The sequence below is a fragment of the Otolemur garnettii genome, unplaced genomic scaffold (genome assembly GCF_000181295.1).
Source record: "Otolemur garnettii isolate 467f Iridium unplaced genomic scaffold, OtoGar3 scaffold00032, whole genome shotgun sequence".
In the NCBI taxonomy this organism is placed as follows: Eukaryota; Metazoa; Chordata; class Mammalia; order Primates; family Galagidae; genus Otolemur; species Otolemur garnettii.
This window is the reverse complement of record NW_003852427.1, coordinates 2,203,033-2,208,171: the sequence shown is the minus strand read 5'-3', so window position 1 is coordinate 2,208,171 and position 5,139 is coordinate 2,203,033. Positions and strand designations below refer to the sequence as shown.

Sequence of the window (5,139 nt, the reverse complement as noted above, 5' to 3'; positions counted from 1 at the left end):
GCCTAGGCTGAAATAGATATTGGAAGTGGAATTAATGAGCTAAAGAGAATGCAAGTTAAAATATTTGATAGAATAAAATTTCTCTCTGAGGCTCAGCGCCTGTGGCTCTAGAGGCTAAGGTGCCAGCCATATACACCTGAGCTGGCAGGTTCCAGTCCAGCCTGGGCTCTCCAAACAACAATGACGGCTGCAACCAAAAAATAGCTGGGCATTGTGGTGGGCGCCTGTAGTCCCAGCTACTTGGGAGGCGGAGGCAGGAGAATCACTTGAGGACTTGGAGGTTGCTGTGAGCTGTGATGCCACAGCACTCTACTCAGGGTGACAGCTTTGAGGCTCTGTCTCAAAAAAAAAAAAATTTCTCTCTGAAAGGGCTGTATTCGTTTATTCTCTTCATCTTAACGACAGCTTCCAGTGTTCCATATTTTCACTCATTTTGGATATTATTAGCCTTTTATTTTTGCCAGTCTGGGAGAAGAATAACTTATTTTAGCTGTTGAGTTTGAACATATTTTTATATGATTATTGGTCATTTGTATTTCTTCTGTAAAATTCCTGTTTATATCTGACCTTTTAAAAAATTTTCCCTATTATTAGGTTGGCTCTTTCTTATTTATAGACACTATCTGTTATGATGGCTATTTATATTTTGTCTGTTATATATGCTGGAAATAGTTTCTTCTGTGGCTTATCTTTTAATGTTGTATATTGACTAGGCAAGGTGGCTCATGGCTGTAATCCCAATATTTTGGGTAGTTGAGGCAGAAGGATCACTTGAGGCTAGCAGTTTGAGGCCAGTATGGGCAATATAGTGAGACTTATTTCTAAAAAGAAATTAGCCAGGCATGGTGGTGTGTGCCTATAGTCTAGCTATTTGGGAAGCTGAGGCAGGAGAATAGCTTGAGCCTAGGAATTCAGGGTTCAAGGTTACAGTGAGTCATTACTGTGCCACTGTACTCTAGCCTGTGTGACAGAGTGAGACCCTAATTCTTTTTAAAAAAAGAATTAAGTTGTTTATGGAAAGCCCAGTTAGGAACCACGCCACATAGCAGGAGGTGAATGGCAAGTGAGTAAGCAAAGCTTTTCTGTATTTACAGCTACTCCCCATTGCTCACATCACTGCTTGAGCTCTGCCTCCTGTGAGACCAGGTGTGGCATCAGATTCTCATAGGAGTGGGATCCCTACTGTAAACTGCACATGGAGAGATCCAAGTTGCATGCTTCGTAAGATCTGAGGTAGAGATGTAATGTGCTCGAATCATCCCCAAACCACCCCCTGCCCTGGTGTGTGGAAGAATTACCTTCCGTGAAATCAGTTCCTCCTGCCAAAAAGGTTTGAGGACTGCCAGTTTGTGGTTCTTTTTGTATATTGGAAATTTTAAATGTTTATTTAGTCAAATGTATCCATTTTATGGCTTTCCTGTTTAAGGAAGTCTATGCAATCCCAAGGTTATAACCATTTTCATTTATGTTTTCTTTTAATCTTTTTGCTGTTTTTCGTGTTTTTCTCTTTTAATTCACCTGAAATTTATTTATGTGGTGACATAAAGTAAGGATCTAATGTTTTATTTGTTTTGTTTTGAAACAGCGTCTTGCTCTGTTGCTTGGGTTAGAATACAGTGGCATCTTCACAGCTTACTTGCAGCCTCCAACTTCTAGGCTCAAGCAGTGTGCCTGCCTCAACCTCCCAAATAGCTGGCACTACATGCATGTACCACCATGCTCTGGCTAGCATTCCTTATTTTTTTGTAGAGGTGGGGGTCTGACTACAGTGTTCAGGCTGGTCTTGATCTTCTCGTCCTAAGTGAGGATCTAATATGTATTTTCTTCTCCTGCAAAGGATAGCTAATTTTTTAATACTATTTATTTTTGTCCTTCTACTATTGATATAGAATTTCATCTTTATCACAAACTATACTATAAAAATGGATGTACTTGGCTTGGCGCCTGGAGCTCAAGCAGCTAAGGCGCCAGCCACATACACCAGAGCTGGTGGGTTCGAATCCAGCCAGGGCCTGCCAAACAACAGTGACAACTCAACCAAAAATAGCCAGGCATTGTGGTGGGTGCTTGTAGTCCCAGCTACTTGGGAGGCTGAGGCAAGAGAATTGCTTAAGCCCAGGAGTTGGAGGTTACTGTGAGCTGTGATGCCACCATTTCTGGCTTCTTACGCAATTTTTTTTTTTTTTTTTTTGAGACAGGAGCCTCAAGCTGTCCCCCTGGGTGGAGTGCCGTGGCATCACAGCTCACAGCAACCTCCAACTCCTGGGCTCAAGTGAATCTCCTGCCTCTGCCTCCTGAGTAGCTGGGACCACAGTTGCCCGCCACAATGCCTGGCTATTTTTTGGTTGCAGCCATCATTGTTGTTTGGCGGGCTTGGGCTGGATTTGAACCCGCCGCCTTGGGTGTACATGGCTGGCGCCTTAGCCACTTGAGCCACAGGCGCCGAGCCTTCTTACACAATTTTTAATGGCCATATGTGGTACGTTGTATGTTTGTGCTATATTTTACTTCAGAATTTCTCATTGTTGGTCCAAAATAATTTCTTAAAAATACTGGCTTCATGATTTGGCTTCACTCTCTCCTGCCCTAATTTAGGTTATTCTTGGGTTCTGGGTTTTGTTTAAAACTTTTAGTGGTTTTATAAATTTATTAGTACCACTTTATTCAACTGAGACAGATATGGCCTGTGTTGAGTTTATATAATCCTGAAAAAGTTAAGTTAGGACTTAACTAACTAGAATTTAGATGATATGAGTGGGTAAGATTTGTCAGCATTGCACTAAACCTTGATTTTATGAGATTGAATTTTAAAAAGTTTCGCTAGTCAGGACATGTAGTGGTGGGTTAAAAACGATAAAAACAAAAGCAACAAAAAACCTAGAAAAATAATATAAGATTTCTACTGTTAATAATCCAGTTACATTGACATTTGGCAGATGGAAGAAGCACTGTGTTTAAATTAGGTAGTTAAATAGGATACGTAGTGACGGTTGACTTTTGGGAAGAGTGAAAGGCCAACAGAAATCTATACCTCTACCACAAATATTTTCTGTTAAGGGCAGGGTTAACTTTGTAAGTCTGCTGAAATAGAGCACCAATTTGCTGAATTGTTGTAGTTACCCTATTTAACAGCATACTTGAACTTATTGCTGGAATTAACAGCTTTTGAATTGAGGGATAGGTGTACAAATTCAGACATTTCAGTAGGAATTTTTGTGCTAATTGCCTTATAAATATCAAATTAAAATATTTTTCTACAACCACTGTACACATTAGCAGTTTTTAGAGCCATGCTGAGTTCTTATCCATCCCTTTAAAAATTATGTATGTCAGACATGTTAATAATTTGGCTAAGGATCATTTCCACAGAAATCTCTCTGGCAGTATTATATCTTTCCCATGTAATATACTCTTATTCAATGTTGATCTTAGTCATGAAAACATAGTGCATTAACATGAAGCCTGGTTATTGTTGCTGGGCTTAGCACGTAGACTACATGTGTGACCTAAAACAGGATGGTAGGGCAAAATTTAGTGTAACTTTTTATTGCTCAGATGATTTTTAGATTTTTTTTTTTTTTTTTTGAGACAGAGTCTCACTATGTCACCCTTGGTAGAGTGCTGTGGTGTGTCACAACTCACAGCAACCTCAAACTCTTGAACTCAAGTGATTCTTTTGTCTCAGCCTCCCAAGTAGCTGGGACTACAGGTGCCCACCACAAGGCCCAGCTATTTTTCTTTGTTGCATTTGCCATTTTTTTTTTTTAAGAGACAGAGTCTCACTTCATCGCCCTCAGTAGAGAGCTATGACATCATAGCTCACAGCAACCTCCAACTCTTGGGCTTAGGCAATTCTCTTGCCGCAGCCTCCCGAGTAGCTGGGACTACTGGTACCCACCACAACATTTGGCTATTTTTTGTTGCAGTTTGCCCGGGGCTGGGTTTGAACCCACCACCCTAGGTATATCGGGCCAGCACCCTACCCATTGAGCCATAGGTGCTGCCCTGCCATTGTTGGCCTGAGCTGGGTTCCAACCTGCCAGCCTCGGTGTATGTGGCTGGCCCCATAACCACTGTGCTACAGGTGCCAGCTGACTTTTAGGTCTTTTAAGAGATCAGGTAAAAGGTGATTATTCTATGGTGGGTTTATTTTATGTTAATGTCTGACTAAAAGTGAAACAGTGAATTCAGTTTGGTTTTATTCTACCTGGGCTTAGTTTTAATTGTTTATAATTCACTTCATAGCTTGTTTTGTCCAGTTAGCTTTGCTTTTAATTTTTTATTTATATTTCTTATGTTTAAAATTTCTCCTGGTTTTAGTATGTTTTATTAGAACCCCCTACAACTATCTAGATACCTGTTTAATTTACTAACATATTAAATAAAATGAACAAGGTCCAGATCAGTTAGTTTATGAGAACTTACTTAAATAATTCTTTTTTTAAAATTTATTTTTTATTAGATCATAATTGTGTACATTAATTCTATCATAGGATACAGTGTGTTGCTTCCATATGCAGTTTGGAAGACTCTCATCCAACTGGCTAACATAGCCATCATGTCTTTCTCATAATTGTTGTGTTAAGACATTTATATTCTACCTTTAGACAAATTCACATGTATCCTAATAGGATAAATTATAGGCGTGATCCCCACAATATCATTCTCTTCATCCATCCTCCCCCCTCCCCTCCCTCCCTCCCCTTTCCCTGTAGTCTAGGACTCCATTTGGATTGTAGCTTTCCTAAGATAGCTAACAATTAGTTTCATAATAGTGTTGAGTACATTGGATACTTTTTCTTTCATTCTTGAGATACTTTGCTAAGGAGGACATTTTCCAGCTCCATCCATGTAAACATGAAGGAGGCAAGGTCTCCATCTTTCTTTGTGGCTGTATAGTATTCCATGGTGTACATATACCACAATTTATTGATCCATTCATGGGTCAATGGGCCCTTGGGCTTCTTCCATGACCTAGTGATTGTGAATTGGGTTGCAATGAATATTCTGGTCCATATATCTGTATTATAGCATGCTTTATGGTCTTCTTGATATATACCTAACAGAGGAATTACAGGATCAAATGGTAGATCTATATTTAGATCTCTGAGTGTTCTCCATATGGTTTTCCAAAAGGGA

The 5,139-nt window shown here is 39.8% G+C and overlaps 1 protein-coding gene across 5 annotated transcripts in view; it reads left to right on the top strand.

Annotated features, from left to right (window-relative positions):
* Positions 1 to 5,139, top strand: part of SFMBT1 (Scm like with four mbt domains 1) — a 157,391-nt gene that overhangs the window by 64,450 nt on the left and 87,802 nt on the right. The window contains exon 1 of one of the 5 annotated variants that reach the window (XM_023513025.1): positions 2,433 to 2,479. The exons of the other annotated variants lie outside the window; for them this stretch is intronic. The gene's annotated coding sequence lies outside the window, so the exon portion shown is untranslated. Of the gene's footprint in view, positions 1 to 2,432; positions 2,480 to 5,139 lie in introns of those variants that run through there. 5 annotated transcript variants of the gene reach the window in all.